General features: G+C 36.4%; 1 protein-coding gene across 6 annotated transcripts in view; it reads right to left on the bottom strand.

Annotated features, from left to right (window-relative positions):
• The window catches only part of MAPK10 (mitogen-activated protein kinase 10), a 371,854-nt gene that overhangs the window by 343,659 nt on the left and 7,163 nt on the right, over positions 1-21,032 (bottom strand). Inside the window, exon 2 of one of the 6 annotated variants that reach the window (XM_077142937.1) lies at positions 9,396-9,454. The exons of the other annotated variants lie outside the window; for them this stretch is intronic. The gene's annotated coding sequence lies outside the window, so the exon portion shown is untranslated. The remainder of the gene's footprint in view (positions 1-9,395; positions 9,455-21,032) is intronic. 6 annotated transcript variants of the gene reach the window in all.

The raw sequence follows: 21,032 nt of genomic DNA, 5'->3' as shown, positions 1-21,032 counted from the left end.
CTAAAATGCAAGCCGGAAAAACTGCAATTGCCAAAGAGGGAAGACAATTTTACACGAGATAGACAACAGCCTAAGCAGGGAAGGGACACGCATTCTCTCACTTAGTGGTACACAGGAAAGACACAGAACACGGAGTGGGCTTGGTGATTTTCTTTTAATATGGCAAATTTCTTGAGCATAAAATAAAGCTAGATTAGAAAAAACTGCATCTCCATTTAGCTGGATGCTGTCTTCCCCCTTTTAACCAATGAAGTTTGTCCCCAAGCAGAAAAAGACATTAAGCTTAGGATGAGAGGGGCACTGAGGGAATAGGTACTCCTTCATCCTTCCTACCAGATAAGGAACTGAAAAGAAAAATGTTCTCCATCAGCTTCCTTGCCCTGTTGTTTACCTAGCAAAGAATATGTACTATGAATTTCTTCGAGTAAGTATTCACTGAATTCTTTTAACAGGGCAAAACTCAGACTTCTTACTAAGAACAGCAAATCAATCATGAAATAAAGCTCATGAAATACATTTTGTAGTTAGCATGAGATGTTCAACTTGACAAACGATTCGGCAAATATAATTATCTTTAAGGCCTGCTTAAAAGTAAAAAGAGCTGTCCCGAAGAGATGCTTTAACTGGTTTTGCTTATGCTTTTACTGGGTTTGTAAGTAAAATTAATTTAATCATTGACAACATCTTTCTGTAATTAATCTTACTTCCTCTTCCCTTTTCCTTCTTAATGCCTAAATGAGGGTCTTAAGTGACTAACTGATAACCTTACGTTCTTCCTAAAAATTGAAGTTTAACACAAATAGCAACCTTCTATTTATGTCACATGGGTTTTTTTTTTGTTCAAATAATATGCAAATATATTGCCAATGTTTCAAAAAACACAAAATATAAGTATAACAAAATAAAGGTATAAAATAATATTTCATTATTTAAAATCTAAACAACTTTAAATAATTTAAATTGCATTACTATACAGGATTTTTCTCCTACATTGGGAAGATTTTTAAAAAATTATTCTAACAAAATTTCACAAGCTCATCAAATTCATGATGTGGATTTAAGTAAGGGAAGGAAAAAACTTGTGGAACCAACACATCTTTCAGATTGAGGAAACACAAAAGTATTTTCAGTAATCCCAGGTCCCCATAATGAAAAAGGGAAAGAAACCGACCCATTAAATTACACTGAATTTTAGAGAACACATTCCACTCTACCTTTGTATGAAAGCACTGCTTATGTTCTGACACAGCATAGTATCGGTGTGACATTATGCCACAGTACCAGTGTGCCATTTTCCTGTGCCCTACCTTCCCAAGGAGAAATAGGCCAGTTCATGCTGTAACTTTCCACAAAATCATTCAGAAGAGCTCCTTAATATTTGGAGGTTATAAGAGGAATGGTGGTTCAACTGACCTGCTAGATAAAAGTCTGATTTGAAGTTACAAGGAAAAGTAATTTTTAAGGAAACAGCCCCAAAGCTGTAATTTTAGAGTAATAAATGGAAAAAAGTGAGCAAATGGAGTGAAATATACTAAAAAGATCATTACTATTTGCCCTGAGTGGAAGCACTCCATTTGTGTTTCAAATTCTCCAGAGAGAAGTCACAAATCAGTATGCTCTAACCATAGCTTTTGTAGCCAGATCTAATGTTACTGACTGATGGGTAAAGGTAGTCAGCTGAACCCCACATGGCTGTAGAGTGTTAAAAAAAAAAGCAACAAATTTTACAATTTGTAATCAAGGAATTTTTATAATTATTTTAGGCCATACCTGCTGTTTAGTTTGCTAAATCTGCTGAAATGCAATATACCAAAAATGGGCTGGCTTTTAACAATGGGAATTTATTAACTTACAAGCTTACAGCTCTGAAGCCATGGAAATGTCCATATCTTAGCATCATCAAGACGATACCTTCTTCCTGAAGAAAGGCTGCGGGCAATCTGGGACCCCTTGTCACATGACAAGACACATGGCGGCATCTACTAGTCTTTCTCTCTCTTCCAGGTTTTGTGTTCATACCAGCTTCTGGCTTCAGTGGCTGCCTCTCTCCACATCTTCTCTCTGTGGTTTTCTCTCCATGTCTTCTCTGTGTTTCTCTCTGCTTTTCTGTCTTTTCTTCACTCTGAATTTCAGCCTCTTCTAAAGGACTTAAGTAAGAGGATTAAGATCCACCTGAGCCATACCTCAACTGAAATAGCCTAATCAAAAGGACCCATCCACAACAGGTCTACAGCCACAAGAATGGATTTGCTTTAAGAACATGATCTTGGCGAGGCCGCGGTGGCTCAGCGGGCAAGAGTGCTTGCCTGCCATGCCGGAGGACCCCGGTTCGATTCCCGGCCCCAGCCCATGTAAAAAATAAACAAACAAACAAACAAAAAAAAAAATAACAAAGAACATGATCTTTTGGGGTATATACAGATTCAAACCATCACATCTGCCTTCTTCTAGGAAAAAAAAAGTTTCTCAGATTTATTCCTCTTAAAAGAACTCCTCCCTACTTTATTATCCCCATTTCCAGTAGTTTCCATGACTCTTTCCCTATTCCAAGTATGCCGTCTAGAATTCTCCAACTCCTCTCTCCTAACATTCGCAGACAACTTCTGGACATCATCATACACTTGCTCTCTTCATTTCCTTATCTCCCCTTATATCCTCAACCAATTACAATATTTCTCTGACTACCTCACACAGCAGCAAAAATATCCTCATTAATGGCCAAATATCATTAAGTCTAATGGACAATTTTCAACCCTGATCTTCCTTGATGTCTAAAGCAGCAGCAACGCTGGTGATTGATCCTCTTCCCAGGATTTCTAGATACTACATTCCCATGATTTTCAGTAAGGTAGAAAGAGCACACAAACTGTGAAGCCGCAATGCCTTGATTTAAATCAGTTTAGTGATGTACTGTGTTTGGGACTATCTGCAAATTACTTAAATTCTCTGGGGTTCACATATTTTTCATCTGTAAAACCAGGGATAATAGTTGCTCCAAACTTCAAGATTAAATTTATTAAATAAAGTAAAGGACATACAACAGTGCCTGGCACATAATAAGTGTTATATATATCCCAGAGTCTGGCCCTGGTACTGTGGGATTGGCAATGCCTTCCTAACCAAAAAGGGGAAAAGAAGTGTAACAAATAAGGTATCAGTGGCTACTCTTACACAAGCTTCAGCTAGATATTGCTAATTACCAAGACTTGCCAAACCCCAACCAAAACCATTCCTGCCAACCCTAAAGAAGACCTACGGCTTTATCTAACCATTCTGCAATGGTTCCATGCACTATGACTACTTTCCAGAAACCTACAACCCTCAGATGGGTTCCTAGGCCAGATATGTCCTGAAACCCAGACAACTAGCCTCTCCAGAGCATCAACTAGCTCCATTCCCCTATCCCATATTATCAATAGCACCTACCAACATGAAAAAGTTAGAATGGGAATAGCCCAAATATCCCTAAAGATTGGGAGAATGATCAAAGGAAAAGGCGGAGTTATAACAGAGAAAATAGGATTTAACAAATGAGTATGACTGCTGCATCATTATATTGATAATTCTTTTAGTCTCCAAAGTCTTGGAGCAGCTAGAAAGAAAAACCTGAAATTGTGGAATTGTAACCCATTGCAAACTCTGAAATCTGTTGGACAGCTAACTGTTGTGGTGTGCTTCAAAATTTAGTGCTTTTTTGTACATATGTTATTTTTCACAACAAAAAATGTGTTATATACATCTTAGCTTTGGTCATTTTTATTATTAAAAATTATTAATAATTAATAATTAATATTATTAAAATTAATAAATAATTAAAATTATTTCCTACTTCTCTGGTCACTTTTTCTTGCTGGTGTTCATCAAGGTTTGCTCCCAGATTCCCCCCTCCCACAAACTGTAATGTCCTACCTCTGTCGATAAAGGCAACACTTACTTATTAAACTTCAAGTATAAAAATATGGATATTTGAATCCTCAGACATCCACATCCACAGACATTGCTGGATGTCTCAAATCAATATGCCCAAAGCTGAATTTATCTTCTTCCTTCCAAACCTGTTCCTCCTCCAGTGTTTCCTTTCTCTAAAAGTGTAATCACTACCCACTCAGTCATCCAAGCTAGAAGCCAGGAATCATGTATGGCTCTGTCATCCCCCTCATCTTCCAAAAGCAAATAAGTCCTGCAGACTGTAACTACCACCTGAATATCCCTTGAACATTTCCCCTTTCCTACTAACTCTCTGCAACAGCCTATTTCAGCCACCACCGTGTCTCCTTGGGACACTCAACAGCTTCTTTGCTTGTCTCTTTGCTACCAATCTTATGCTTCTCCAAACATTTTGTATATAAAAAGGGAGCAGTCGTCTAGTGCTCAAATCTTATCATGTCTCCAACCCCTCATTTAAACCTCATCGATTTATCATGAATATGTCATGCAAAGCTCCTCATAATGGAATCTGGCCCCTGCATATTTCTTAAGCCTCGTTTGTCATTTGTCTATGTATTACAAAACCTGCCGCTCCTCAAATTCCTGTCCCTTCTTGGTCCTCACATACGCTGTTTTCTAAGCTGGGAACTTTCTTCCCACTCCCACTCCACCTACCTTCCCCCCATCAAATGGCTAATTCCTACCCAGTCTCAGGACTCATTTAATCATCCTTTCTCAAAGAGATTTTTTTTCCAATGCAAACCAATCTATGTTCTATATGCTTGTCATATGCTTCTAAAAATACAGAAACATTATTTCTCATATTTTATTCAAATATTTAAGGTAAACACACAGGTAAATTATGTAATTACAAACTGTGGTATGTGCACTATTTCCATGAGGACAAGACCTTCTCTGAGCTCAGTGCCATGTATACATATAATATCAATGGAAAAAAGAAATATCACCAATGCCAACAGAAGTATGATGGGAGAGGAAGAGGAAAAAAAACAGGCTAGTTTAATAAAGTACTCGCTTGCTAGATTTTCTGAAGGTCTTGACATCAACACCCATCTTCACACATCAACTCTGCACCTCCAATGTCATCTCTGTAATTTTGATGAAATGAAAAATAAATCATAAAATGGCTAGATAACTCCTTATATGTGTTTTCATTTTGGTCAACAAATATTAATAAGTTGTTATACTGTGCAGGCACTGAATTTTAGTCATACTAAAAGACCACAAAGATCCTAGCAGCTAAAGATAACTGCCACTTATATGAAACATGAAGGACATTGATATACAACACTATGTGAAAAACGATTTTTTAAATTTAAGAGCTGCCTATAATGATCCTGCCTTAGAGTGTAGGGTAAAAAAGGCTAACCAGATAAAGGTAGAACTCACAGACTAGAAATATGATATAAGTTAAAAAGACCTTTCTAACTTCTTGTTCTTTTTCTCATAAACCCTTACATTCCCCTTTCATTTCTTATTGTTTCCTTTTCACTTTCTCTCCTCCCTCTCTCCTCTCTCCCCAATGGTTTATATACTACATTACTCATATAATGTCAGAGATGCCTCCTGAATTGGAAATGAGTCAAAAGAAATCAAACTAGAATCAACAGATTTTCTAACATGAAAAGAAAAGTGTAATTTCTGTTGAAATCTGTCTCAGATCAAATATTAAATGGATAAACAAGGAAATGACATGAAATAACTTTTAGAAAACAACTAAAACATTTAATTACCTTTATAAATTAATGTCAGGTAATTTTAAGGAAGGGCAGAATAAATTTCATGGAAGAGAGTTAAAAAAAACTGTTTTAAGTTGTTTTCTCTAAAATTAATATGTATATTTTAGAAAGCTAAACCATTATGACTAGCTCTGGAAGTTGGTGATAGGAGTACGAGGCCTAGTCATAAGTAGAACTAAATTTTTAATCTAAACTTAACAATACTACTTTCTCCTATAAATAATTCTTGAGAACTTGTTCGAAAGTTCTATACAGCACTTAGGGCTGTTCGGAGACCTTTGAATAGAGGATAACCTTATCCAAGAAGTGCTTCACTTTTACTGAGTATATAGCTTTAGAAGAGACAAACACAGAATAACGAAGAGAGAGGGAACACACGCCTATGAAGTATAAAGACCCATCAAATAAGGTCTTTGCTCAATGACATTCAAGGGAGACATTTTCTCAATACTCTATCTAAGATTGTAACTCTCTACCATACTCTATTCCATTTTCCTGCTATATTGTTCTCCTTGGCTACTATCTAATACAAAACATTTGATTTATTCACCTGGTTTACTGTCCGTCTCCCTCGACCAGAACGTGAGCTCCATGACATCAGGAATGATATTTTAATCTATTGCATTCATTGATGTATGTGCAGAGATAGAACAAACACCAGCACAAAGTAGATGTTCAATAAATATTGATTGAATAGATAAAGTCAAATTTACCCTTAGAATCAACATCATAGCCAACAGTATATCCAGATTATCTTTATGTCCACAATGGGTCAGTTTAGTGTAGCTAGATGTCTTGACTGTTTTCTGCACTAGTGATAGGGGCCAATAAGGCTCCTTGATTACCCAAGAAAGACAAATCACATCTGAGTCACTGCAGATGAGCTCCTAGGAACTATTCAAACTTAGATGAGTGAATGACTAAAGAAGGGTGTAATAAGTCCTTTCATGTTTTTTAACAGTCATAAAGGAGAAAATGGCTCATACTAGGGAAAGAACTGGGAGACAGAAAATAGAGAAGTCTAAGTCCTTATGAGAGTGGACGCTGCACCCACCATGACCACCATGATGATCCAGAACCAACTTGTTACCCAGGTGGAAGAACTACTGCAAATAGGCCCGGATCAAGAACTAGAGTAAAGGAGCTAATTAATCCGCCATTGTCATTCCATGCATACTGAAAGAAAATGTTACTCTCTAATTCCCTGGGTCACTATATGACTCAGTGTATGGGATCAAAGTCAAGTGCAAAGATTGGTTGTGACAGGGTGAATACCATCCACCATCCTCCATCTGGCACTCAAGTCCCCATTGATTTGCCCAAATACACCTCAAATATCCTAATACTGTCAGATCAGTCATTTTATCCTTACCAGATTTTGTTTTTCCCTACATTTTATTCTTACTATATTTTGCTTTTCCTTATCTATCTATCTGCCTTTTATCAGCTGTTTAATTGCTCAAATTTCAGTCATGCTCCAATCCAATCCATACACTTTCCATAACATATAATGCAAGACTCCATCTTCTCCCTGCTTTCTTTGGCTAAACTAATCCCATATGGCTCTTCTTCTCAGAATACTATGTAAATTATGAGAGTAATATATTTTCAGAGAACTTGAAAATGTGTAAAACACATTCATATACATTATCTCACCTATATGAATAAATAAGCGAGTACTATTATAAGTCCATTTTTTCTTTTACTTCCCAGCCGCATATCATTTCCACAGCTTGCTCTTCCCAATCCTAGCAGAAGTCACCCAGGAGTACACATACTAATGGGGACGAAAACGAAATTAATTTACTTTATTATGTTGAAAAGTACCCCCCCAGGACATTTGCCATGATAACAACTGAGTTTCTTTTGTTATTTCAATAATGAAACTTCTTGGAAACAATCCAAAGCAACCCAATCTTTTTCAAAGTTATAGTGTTATAATAGCAATAATGAAATTTAATTTCCTTTTCCAGTTAGACATTGTGCTAAAGTTTTTACTTTCAATCCTCTAAACACTATGAGGCTGGAACTACATGCCCATTTTATAGATAAATAAGGAAATTAAGTCTTAAAAGCATTGATTAGCCCAATGTCAGCAGATTGGGAATCTGAACCTAATCTATACAGCCTGAAAGCCAAAACTCAGGCAGCACACTCCGCAGTTAGGCACTGTTCTACTGCACAGTATGCATCAGCAGGACTGAAGAACGATATGAACTTATCTAAAATATTACAAATACCCATTGTATAAGGCAAATGTGTGCCAGTGTCATGCAGTGAATAAGGGAAGTAGAAGGAAAGGGGAGAAAAAGCTGAAGCTAAATAAACCCAAGCATTACTCTAAATGGACATACAAACCACCCTCTCACTTCATCCCCAAGACAGTGAGATCAGGACTTGTAGCTTCATTTCCACACATAGCAGTGAGGCTTACACTTTGTCCCACCTTCTTTTCTCCTTTAGTGCTACTTATTAATTTTCATCTTAGCAAGGTTTATCTGAACATAAATGTAGATTTAGGGTTTGAGAGGGCAGAACACTGAGAACATTATAACCTATCATTCTCCAGATACTATATACAGCAGTTTTTTTGTTGCTTTCATAGGTAAAAAGAGAGAAGAGTATAGTAAGTGAGGGCACCAATTCTGCTCTGCCACTCTCTAACTATGAGACCTCAGGCATCTTGCTTAACTTCTCTTTGCCTCAATTTGTTCATCTGTAAAATGGGGATATAAAGTTCCTACCGCAGAAGACCATTATAAAGAATAAGATTGCATGTAACATACTTGGGATATTTCCTGGTTCAGAGTAAGTTCTCTGTATTTGTTATAATTACCCCATAATACATGTGTCAGAGGAATACAGAAATAATAGCTAATATTCAATGAGCAATTATGCTGTGTTCTATTTATTCCTCACATAAACCCTGTGAAGGAGACAGTATTATTATTCCATTTTTAGATGAAACAGAGGCTCAGGTAGGTTATATAAGGACCAGATTAGCTAGCCAGTAAGTGGCAGTTAGGATTCAAGCCCAAGTAGTCTGACTCCAGAGCCCAGCACTTTATTGCTAAGCTATTTCAAGATGGTAATGATAATACTTATTAACAGATATCGAACTTTTGCTCTTTGCCAGACATTATTTAAAGGTCATCTCTTCACTCAATTAATTCTCACTACTACTTTATGAAATGAGTGGGGTTTTTTTGGGGGGGGGGGGCGGTACATGGTCTGGGAATCGAACCTGGGTCTCCCTCATGGAAGGCAGGCACTCTAACCACTGAACCACCCGTGCACCCGAAATGAATGCTTCTATTGTTCCCATTTTATAGGTGAGGAAGTCAGTGGACCAGTCATTAAGTAACTTGGCCAAGATCTCACAAAAAGCATATGGCTAAGCTAAATGTACCCTTATACTTAAAGGTAGGTAAAGGAGGGATACTAAATTTAAAACTTGGTGATCTAATATCAGATGAAGGGTCACAATTTTCCAAAAGGAAACTCCCTCATGGTCTGTTCATTTAAAGAGTCTCTGACCCAGGATTGTTAAGAGATACTCAATACTGGAATCATAAAAGTACGAACTGATTAAATGCTAATGAATTCTGATTTGCATTGCAACGTGATCATTTTCCCACCTCTAATAGCAGCTATTTTCAATAGTCATTTTCAATCTGTCATCTACAATTTGAATAGAATATAACTTACCATGAACAAATATGGATCAACTTTTCGTGGGAAGCAAAACCACTGCCTTCACTTGGTTCCTAACCCAAAGACAATATAGGGAAAGATGGACGATTAATACTCAGTCCTTGCAACTATGACCAAAAAAAAAATCTGCCAGTAATACATGTGGCTAAAACCCATAAGAATTTACAAGTATCACTTATTAGTACTAATGGATAATGATTGCACGTTTTAAACTCGGAGACTGACTGCATGCCAAACAGGACCATGCTAGTCCAATAATATCTTGAAGTCTGTATGCAAATTAGAAAAACGAGCCTTAATTTGATAAGCAGAGCACAGGCTTGGTTTTAGCCCCAATCACCCCCTCAGCCTCAAGAATACATTGTATAGTCCAAACAGATCTTGGCGAGACTGAGCTAATATAGGAAAGTGCTTTTAGGAGTCAAGACAGACATGCACAGATAGCAAGAACAGAAACATACTATCACAGATCTTGACAATAGATTGAGTGAAGTGCAGAGGTCAAGAAGGAAGATAGCCAGCAAATTTGCTTTATAGGAAGAGTATGTAGAATAGAAATGTGCTATGGGAAATAACAATAGACAGATGGTTAGAACAAAATCTTGGATCCTTATAATCATAGCAGAAATAAATACTTGATGTTTTGGGCAAAAGAAAACCAACAGGAATACATAAAGTGGCAATGAGGACAACTGAAAATTTTCGTGCATTCTTCAAAATGTGATTTTAGGTAAAGAAAAGGTTGATGATCATTTAGGTGGTCACAAATTATTGTAGCAAAAGAAAAAAATGACTGAAAAAAAAATGAAAGAGCAAGGTATGGAAAGGATCCTGATTAGAAAATGGGATAACATGTTGATAATAATGGCATTAAACTTTGAGCCCAGCACCATTATTAGTACCATTTTACACATAAGGAAACTGAAGCTTAAGAGGTTATGGGACTTCACCAGCTTCTAATATGAAGTAACATAACTTGGATTTAAACCCAAGCAGCTTAACTCTGTAGTTTACATGCTTAACCACCATACTATATGGCTATGGGTTCAGTACATAGGAGTATATGTAATTGATAAGAACGCAGATGCAGGCACTGATGTATCAAATATGTTCCACCTCCGTTTGCATGGGGAAAAGTAGGATCATGATGTCCCTGATAGCAATAGAAAACCTGACCAGAATAGAGTGATGGAAATAATGAGATCCACTAAAATTAAAATACTTTTAAAATGACTTCTATGCTAACCACAAAAATAGTTTACAATAAAGAAAAATCATAATAAACAAAATGGAATGGACTTCCATGCCTGGCTTCATCCTCCTACTCTGGAATTGACTGAAAACAAGTTTGCTGTGTAGGCATTTTGTGGTAATGACTTTACTATTATTCACAATGACAATAGATCCAGGCAGCATTTCATATTTACATAGCAGTCTTAGGCATAGAAGCAAAAGCACCTGGCAAACATTCTCATTTTTATTATTGATGGCTTAGATTAATAAAATGCCTTTCCTTCAAAGAGCTCATTAATCCTTACACAGGCTTCTGTGACACAAATAGGCAAGTAATCCATTTCTACATTTTACATATGGAGAAACCAAATCCCAAGGACCTGTGCATAAGTGCATAGCAAGACCATGGCTGGACCTAGTCCAGCCTGAGTCATAAAGAATCCAACGCTTCTCTTCCTCTCCAAGTAAAGACCTGACCTTTTTAGCCTCATACTCCAAATTACCTGAAAAAAAGACCTTCTCCAAATATTAGATTCTACTCCAGCCTCTTTTTCAAGCTGATTTCTTTATTCTATCCTCCCTCTAATTTCTCACCATGCCTACATTCTCCCACCTCTCCAAGCACTCTCAACATTTCTGCCAAAATCATTTTCTTAAACCTCCTCAGAAAACAGGGGCTCTTCACTCTCTGTAGAAACAGACCCAATTCCTCCACAGAGCAGGCAAGGCCTTCCTCAATCTGGCCCCAATCCATTTTTCCCCACAGCACTGACTGCCATGTCTGCAACGTATAGGTCACTCAAGCCAACACTTTTGAACACAAACCCACTCTGCTCTTTGCTCATTCTGTTTCCTCTTCCAAAATTCGGCTTTCCAAACCTGACTACCAAAATTATCTTCAGAGTTCCATCTGCTGCCGTCTCCTCCTCGAATCCCTCCTGATGACTAGAAACAACTAGTGCCCACAGAACATGTTTAACCTTTATTTGTATCATTCATCACACTCTACCTAGGACTATAGTAACTTATAAAAGTATACCTGTCCAGTCAGTATATTCTACCTTTGAGATTCATTGAGAGCCACCTCTATGTTGGGTCCAGTGGCAGGTGATAGGTAAAACAGAGAAATAAATCCCTGCCTTCATGGGATTTATTGCCTTGCAATCTTGTTTATCCATAGTTCTTCATCTGAACATTAAAACACACTTTTTTCTCAATTTTCCTATGTGCGGTACATACCATACTAGATGCATAAAAGAGATGTTAATTCATTTTGTACAGCTAATTCCTTTAAACAGTGGCTCTCAATATACAGTACATAGACTCCTGGGGGTACCCAAGACCTTTCAGGAGGTCACCAAAGTCAAAATTAATTCCAAGGAATATTAAGACATTGTTCGCTCCCATTCTTTCACATGTATACAATCGAGTCTTCCAGAGGTTACATTATATATTATAACCCCAGAGGTTGCATGACATATGGTATAACAACATCTGTCTTCTATTAAAACAGATTTGCAAAACCTATGCCACTTGTGGTACTAATTTTTTGTCTTGTAAAATGTAGTTATTTTTTATAAAATCATTTATGTCAACATGTACTTAGAATTTACTGTTATAATTTTTTATAATACATAAATATTTTTAAATTTTATGGTAAATATCAAAGGATACAGCCTACATAAATAATAGTCATTAGGTTCCTCAATAGCTTGCAAGAGAATAAAAAGATCATGAAGTCAAGAAGTTTGAGAATTGCTCAATTCTCTCCACGGAACCCCAGCTAAGAATGGTTAGATGGTAGTGGAGTCATTTGTAATTGCACTGTTCTCTGCATTCAACCTCTATTACAGAGGCTATTCTATATGTGAGATTCATTTATTTTTAAAAATTTCCCCTCCCTATCTACCTGTAAGCCTCTGGTTTAGGAAGTGAGCTGTTTGAAGGCAGAGATTAAGTTTAATTATCTTTTTGGGTTTTTGCAGCACCTAGCATGGCACCTACCATACAGTAGAAATCCAGTAAATATTTGAGGAAAGGAAGGGAGAGAGGGAGGGAGGGAGGGAAGGAGGGAGGAACTGTTTCTCATATGGTCCTCAAAAATTCTATCATAGTAATCTGCTCATTGAAAGAGCACATAAATGCCTATCAGACTTCATATAAATGTATTATACTGATTTCATATAAAAAGGAACCAAGATGCCAATAGTTTCACCTGGTATATTGGCAAATTCCAGTACAGCTTAGAAACCATGATTTTTAAACACAAATTTGAAAAGATCCCTCTCATAATTAAGTCAATGAACAAATATTTGTGCACACTAGAACATGATCATTTTAAGATAAAGGAAGATATAAACGTGGGAAATGGATGCCCTCAGTTTGAATGACTGTGCATCGCCTATCTTCTTTATGAATAACAAATTCTCAATAATTAGACATTATTTCCTATAGCTAAAATACTTTGTCTCCTGATTTAATGCAAATGAGAATGGACGGAAGGAAAATATAGACAACTAGAAGGGGAGGGGTTAAAGCAAAATTGTACACGGGCAAGTTCATCTTCAAGACACTTCTAAGCCTCTACCTGACCTGTTCTTTCCTTTCAGCTGCCTCAGCTGCTCTTCATCCTCAGCAGTGCCTTCACTCTCCAAGGCTGACTTCACCAACGCACCCCACTTGCGCCAGATCTCTTACATATCATCTCAGGCTTTAATTCAGTTTATGCAATTTAATTTACATAATGTTCACAGTTAGAAAGAAATGTAGACACTATATATTATAACCCCTTCAAATAAAGTCGAACCTCAGGTTAATACTTGCCCAAGGGAATATTAATTCATGACAGAGCTGGGATGAAAATCTAAAGGTCAATTCCTTTTCCAGAGACCATACAATTAAAATTAAATTCCTACAAAACACTCTGTTCCAGACCAGTCTTGATTCCCTCCCCATATACAAACTTTCTTTTATATTATGTTCCTTCAGTGTCCTGCTATTTTAATGCATTATGGGCATTTATCAAAGTGTTGATATTCTCTATGATTCGAAGTTCATTATCATCAATTCACACCTTAACTCAAGTTAGTTTATCAAGTTAGCAAGCCAATCAATTGGCCTCATTTCTATTTTTATACAAAGTCAAAAGCTTCAACCAAGGGGTAAGTGGACTTTCACACATTATATCAAATTCAAAGAGATAATTGAGGACCAGAGAGTGTTTTGGCTCCTTGTGTCATAACACAGAGCCAGACATCCATACACAGGACCAAGCTTAGTAAAGAGTTCAAATATGAGATTTGACTGCCTATGACTGTCCACATTCTAAAATGAACCCTGGTTGGCAGAAAGATAGTAAACAAACATATGGCATTACATAACTGGCAAAACTCACAATAGATGAAAAATATCCTAAATTAACTGTTTCCTACCAACTATTTCACATAGCTTTTGCTTAAGGTATTTTACTCAATCTTTTGTTCTTGAAGGGAGGTGTGCTAAACTCCAAAGGAAAGTTATATTGATTCTTAAGGTATATATTATTTCCTAAAGGCAATACTGTCAACATCATCCATTCTCAAATTGGAAGGAGCTTGAAAGTGCAATTTAAGGATTTAAAGCACCTAAAAATCACCCCCACCCTCCAAAATTACAAATGAAGAGAAAACTTTCAAACATGCATAATTTCTTATTTATGGTAATTACTTAATTACCATAAGTAATTAAGTATTATATGTAGGGAATGCTGTTAAACTGTAGACTAAATTTTCCAACAAGCCATAATATGAAAAGACTTCTTAGGTTAACCAAATTTTCATTAATATCCCATACTCTGATTTAAAGAGTATCTCCTTTGATACTGATTATCAGAATACAGAAAATTTTCTAGCAAGAAAATGAGAGATGCTAAAATTTATGCTGACTCACTCTTCAAATAAGCTCCAGGAGTTCCCCAAATTCTAAAGGAACACATTGAATATATTTTTTTGAACTGGCATCAAATTACATGGAAATTCTCAGAATGACAGCCAGAAATCCATCTTCCTGGGAGATAAAGGCTCAGGTTCCACCAATAAATGAAGAGTCTTTCAAATCTTATGCAATACTAAGGCTACTTACATTTATTTTACTGTGGCTAAACAGTCCTAAGGATTTGGTTTCCCATCTTGGTAACTGTTGTAGTCATTGAGAAACAACACAGAACAGCACCCTACAATGATAATTTTTTTAATAGTCTCTTATTTATCTCATTTATAAGATATTTGATTCCACAAACCTATTATGCTCATTTCTATCTCTTTAACTTTGATTATGTTATTACCCATCGGGGAATTTGTGTTCTTATCCTTACATGGAATTCAAAACGTTATCATGCTATAGTGGAAGGCTTGTGCTAATTCTTAGTTTTTACCTTAAAACCTAAAAACCTTATCAAACTTGCTTATTTGATTTGAGTTACAGCTGCTGTCACCTAGTCTGTTGGCTTCGTAATTTAATTGATGTGAAAGTTTTAAAGTTTTATAATATCTAGGGCTTGAAAGCAAACAAGTTATAACATGTTTTCCGTAACTATTGCTTAAAGAGTTAGATATTAAGTATTCTTGTTTGTCTTAATTTTTAAGTTGAAAATTTGGTTAGAGGTAGAGGGAGAAAAGGTCAAAATGAGAGAGAACCATATGCAAGCTGAGATAATGCCTAAAAGAGTGAGCTAGCCAGACGACTGTTGAGGTATTCTTTGTATTTTGTAAAATTCACCTTGGATAAACTGCTTTTTCACTGTTAATGAATGTATATCCTACAAAAAAAAAAAAGAAATACATAGCCATGTTAAAGTCTCCGCTCAAATCCAACTTTCACTTTTATTACTGAGAGGGATGTAACATAGTGATAACAGAGCATGAACTTCAGTCACACTCCCTGGGTTCCACACCCAGCTCTACCAACACTAGCTGCATGACCTTGGGCATTTTACCAAACCTTCTGTGTCTCGGTTTCATCACTTATAAAATGGAAACATCCTACAGGATTGCAGAGAGCATTAAACGAATCAAAGCATGCAAAGCACTTTGAACAGTGCCTGGGGGTAAAGCAGTCACTCAATCAATGTTAGCTATCATTGCAATTCTTTAGTATAACCTCATTCTTCCTGCACTTCTCAGAATAACTACAGACTTATAAGTCACACAGACCTTAGACCTTAGCGTAAGGTCTTTTTTTCACTCTCCGACACAAAGTAATATCATCTCTAAAAGATTCTTTATATTTGTTTAACCATCTTCCCCTTCAACATTTGCAGTGATGAAAACGTTTCTACTTTTCAAAAAAACATAGGCTTATAGACAACTCTATTGATAAGAACATTTTTCTATGTATGGTACCTACTCTTACCTCACTGGTCTTTTATTTCTGTCCCCTGTGCAACTTCAAAACAGGCCTGCATCCTCTTTCACATGGAAGTCCTTCAAATATTTGAAAGAAGTCCCCTGCCCTCTCTCTCTCTCTCTCTCTCTCCCTCCCTCTGTCACTCTCTCTATTTTCTCTCTCTGTCTCTCTTTTTTCTCTCTCTCTGTCTCTCTTCCTCTCCTTTTCCCCCTCATCAGAAAAATATCATAATTTCTCTTGACTACCTTTGCTGGTTTGAAATTGTTATTCCAGAAAAGTCATGTTTTCTTTCCTAATCCAAATGTATGAGGGAAGACCTATTGTGTAGGGTGGAAACTTTGATTGCACAGTTTCCATGGAGATCGGCACACCCAGTTATGAGTGTGACCTTTAGATAGGAGTGTTTCCATAGAGATGTGACACACCCAATTGTGGATATGACTTTTTAATTAGATGGAGAGGTGACTCCACCCATTGAAGGTGCATCTTGATTAGTTTACTGGAGTCCTTTAAAAGGGGAAACATTTTGGAGGAAGCTCAGATGCTTGGAGAACAGTTGCTAGAGAACCAATAGAGACACAGGTGTTTAGAAATGCAGAAGTCCCAAAAAATGCCAAGAGCTGAGACAGCCAGCAAAATCTAGACAGAAACCAGAAGCAACATAGACACAGACATTTGGAGAAGCTTGGCATGCCACAGGATATGCTTAGAGTGCCAACAGAGAGAGCAGATGTCTAGACATGGACGTTTGGATATCAGAGCCCAGCAGATGTTGCCATGTGCCTTCCCATGAAATGCTAAGCAAGCCAGAAGCCAGAAGGACCCATAGGGACTGAGAGAGCCATTTGAAACCAGAAGCTGGGAGAGAATGCAGATGCCATGTGACAGACATTGGCCTTTCTTGACTCAAGGTATCCTTCTCTGGATGCCTTAGTTTAGCTATCTTTATGGTCTTAGGACCATAAACTTTCAACTTAATAAATCCCCTTTATAAAAGCCAAGCCACTTCTGATATATTGCATTCCAGCAGCTTCAGCACTGGACATACTTTCTACATCTTCATCCCGATCACCATCTTTCAGAATGTCCTTCCTCATACCTAAAACCATACACAACATTCAAAACAGTCTCTGGCTTCTAAAAAAAGAATATTAGGGGTGGGCCACGGTGGCTCAGCAGGTAAGAATGCTTGCCTGCCATGCCCGAGGACCCGGATTCGATTCCCGGTGCCTGCCCATGTAAAAAAAAAAAAGAGAATATTAGGATGCTCTGTTTAGGAAAGTAAAACAAATTTGGACAAAATTTGTTCAACAACAATGACAAAAAAAACATTGTGTTAATTGAGAAATTAAGGTGACTATTGCTTCTGAGGGATTTTATAAACAATAATATTATTTTCATCACCAAACACATTTGGATAGCATTATAGAATTTCTTCCAAGATGCTTTCCAGATTATAAACAGACATAAATTTATTGGTGCCCTTGGTAGTCTAATTATTTCTCTGCATAAGTCTCTTTGGATAGATTTTTTCTCCTTGTATCTTTCTTTTTCCTGCTTTATTTCTCTCTTTCTCTCTGTATCTGTATGTCTTCGTCTCTCTTTCTTCTTTCATCAATCATTCAGTAAATACTTATTCAGGGCCTTCCAAGTTTCAGGCGCTGTGGCAGGCATGGGAAATTCTAAGATAAATAGATGTGGCTCAAATTACTCACAGACTAAGGTGGGGAGGCAGAAAATGAACAGGGAGATTTTAAAAAAAGCGTTGTTGTAATGTAGTGAGTTAGATATGTACAGGCTAGTGTGAATGCACCAAGAGGTAATAGCTAATAGAAATGGTCAGGAAAGATTTCCATGAGGAGGTAACATCTGATGAAATCTAAAGTGAGTTTAAGCAGTATATTTCATATTTTAATGTAAAAAAATAATTACCTGGGAAATTTGTTGAAATTATTCTCATTCAGTAGACCTGCATAGGACCTAAGATGTTGTATTTCCATCAGGCTCCAAATGATGCCCATCCTGCTGGTCGCCAGACTGTTTTTTGAGTTGCAAAAATTTTAAAGGATGACTAAGCACTAAGTAAAATATAGATGGGGTATATCATAGGCAGTGTAGGCCTGTATGAAGTAAATCATAGAGGTAAGAAACACCTGAGTGTGTGTGACGACCCTGACGCTGAAAAACTGAGAGGTCATCAGAGTCTAAATTAAAAATGGATGGGAGAAAGACGCATGTCAAGGAGAAGGGCATTTACTATACAGGTGATGGAGCAAATCAAAGAGCTTTTAAGCATAGCAGTCACATAATATCAACTGCAAGTCAGATTTTTAAAATCTGATGGCTTCATCATTAGAGACAGGAAACAGAAGGATAACATATTAGGCTACTTTAAACAATCATCACTAAAGATGATGATGAAGGCTTAAATTGTGGATGTGACAATAGATTTAAAACAAAGGGGACTGACTTAAATGTTTAGGAGATAAAATCAGCTGAGTGCATTTTCTCTTATTAATTTAAAAATCAAGCAAGTTGTTTATTTCTCTGCACTTTGTGCATGTGTCTGGTATCTATTCTTAATCTGGCACTTAATAACACGTGATCTTGAATAAGTTACTTACTCTCTTTTAGCACTAGTTCCACATCTTAAGACAGTGAAGAGTTGGCCCAAGTGAATCATGTGGTCTCTTTAAATCTTGAAGTTTATGGTCTCATGAACTAAATTAATCTCTTATAGATTCATAGAATCATAAAATATATTTTGAGCACCCACAACAATTCCTAGAATATAAATATACATTGTATGACTAAAATTGAAGCAATTGAATCAATATGTTATTAAAAGGTAAGATTTCATACCCTCCCTTTCCTCCACCACATTCATTAACAAATGCAGCTGCTTTGTACATAAACCCTACTAGCAATTTCTTCGTCTCTGCCACTGTTGTATTTTAACTTGAATATTGCAATAGTTTCTTAAAATTCTCTTTGGTTCCAATATAATTCCCTTTCAAACAGTATTTGAGAAACTGAAGAACTCTGGAGTCAAAATGACCTGGATTTAAATGCTAAATCCACTTCCTCTTAGCTATGTGAATATCAGCAGGTTATTTAACCTCTCTAAATCTCAGTTTTCTTATCTGGAAATCACAGGGATGACATAAGGATTAAATGTTGTAAAATGCTTAGCATAGCACCTATTATGTTGTAAGAACTCAATAAATGCTAGTTATTATTTTGAAAGACCATTCTCATAAAGACTTGAACAGGCACTTAACAAAAGAGGAAAATCAAAGAGCCAGTAAAAAAAAAAATGAAAAGGTGTTTTCCTTTATTAGTAATCAACAAAATGCAAATAAGTACTCCCATGAATATAATTACATACCTACTTGATTGGCAAAATTTAAAAACTTGTAAATCAAATGTTGGTGAGGATGTGGACCTTCTCAGATCCTGCCAGGGGGAGCATAAATAAAGGCAACCAATTGGGAAAACATTTTGGCATTATTTAGCAAAACTGAAGGTGGACATATCCCAAAATAGAACAATTAATTCCTTTTTTCAGCATTTATTCTAGAAAAGCTCTTACACATGTACTCTAGGATCTATGAGCAAGAATGTTCATATTAGCATAAAAAGAGAAGTAATATAAAAACAACCCAAATGTCCATCAACAGTAGAATGCAGAAGTAAATTTTAGCATTTTATAGCATAAAATTCTATACAACAATTTAAATGAATAAACTACATTCACAATCTATGCATCAGCATGAAACAATCCCACACACAATATTTCGTAAAATTAATTAGGTGATTAAGAATATATATCCTGTGACTACAATGTCATGGAGTCACACATAGGAAAATTAACCTTTATTGTTTAGAGATACACACATAGATGGAAAACCTACAAAGAAAAATAAGGGAATGAGTATAACAAAAGATAGGACAGTGTTAGTGGTTACCTCCAGGGGGAAAGAAAATGTTGTGATCTAAAAAGGGCACACAGGGTCTTACCAGAGTATATTACTTAGCATGAGTGCTGGTATATGAAGTATAGTTATTATTTAAACTGTACATATATATATTTCACAATTGAAAAACAAATCTCTTTGTGATATTCCCTTACTTAAAAGATAGCAATAGCTCTTCACCCCCAATTAAAATTTGTTCCAACTGTTCTACATGATATGTAGTGGCTCCAAACAATCACGCTCTCTCAAGACTCTGGGCCACTGATAAACGTTCCCCCTTTGCACTGATTCCTCTCTATAACTGGTTAACTTCTTACTGTCCTTAACACTCAGCTAAATACCACTTCCTCTGAGAAGCCTTCCTTGACAAATCCTTGCCTTTCTCCATGGTTAAATTCTCCTCTTCTGTGCTTCCTTTCAAACCCTATGTCTACTCACTTTCTAGCACTTTAAAAGTACTGTACTCTTTAGAACACACCTACCCCCTTTAACATTGCATTGTATTATAAGCACCCATTCTTTAGGCAGAAAACCCCATCGAGTCAAGGACTGAGTCTTTCATGTGTACTTAGAGCTGAACATGATATCTGCATCACAGATTCATAATAAATGGTTGCTTAATGAATAAATGTTTAGGATGGGACAACATAAAAATAATAAATGAATTTTAAATGTAATAAAAATGATTTTTATACAGAACTGAGAGTGTCATGATACAGACTACTCAATTCAACAATGTAATATTGCCCTATTTTAAGTCAAAAGTGTTTGATTATTGGCAACTATGCAAGATTCACCCTTTATAACCAACATATTGACTAAGTACAGCATAATAATGATGAATACTACATCCATGTTTTCAATATAATTGTAAGAAGACTAATAAAAATCATGATGTGAAATAACCATAAGATTAATCTCATCAGTCTTCTGCAGTTACAGGCCATATATTAACTCACAGAGCAACCTACCTACCTGAGTTTTATAAGCCACCAGGCAATGAGGGACACTGCTCACTAGTTCAGAACATCTTCAGGAG

Source organism: Tamandua tetradactyla, chromosome 24 (assembly GCF_023851605.1).
Source record: "Tamandua tetradactyla isolate mTamTet1 chromosome 24, mTamTet1.pri, whole genome shotgun sequence".
Classification (NCBI taxonomy): Eukaryota; Metazoa; Chordata; class Mammalia; order Pilosa; family Myrmecophagidae; genus Tamandua; species Tamandua tetradactyla.
Note: the sequence above shows the minus strand (reverse complement) of the source record. Positions and strands in the feature narration are given on the sequence as shown.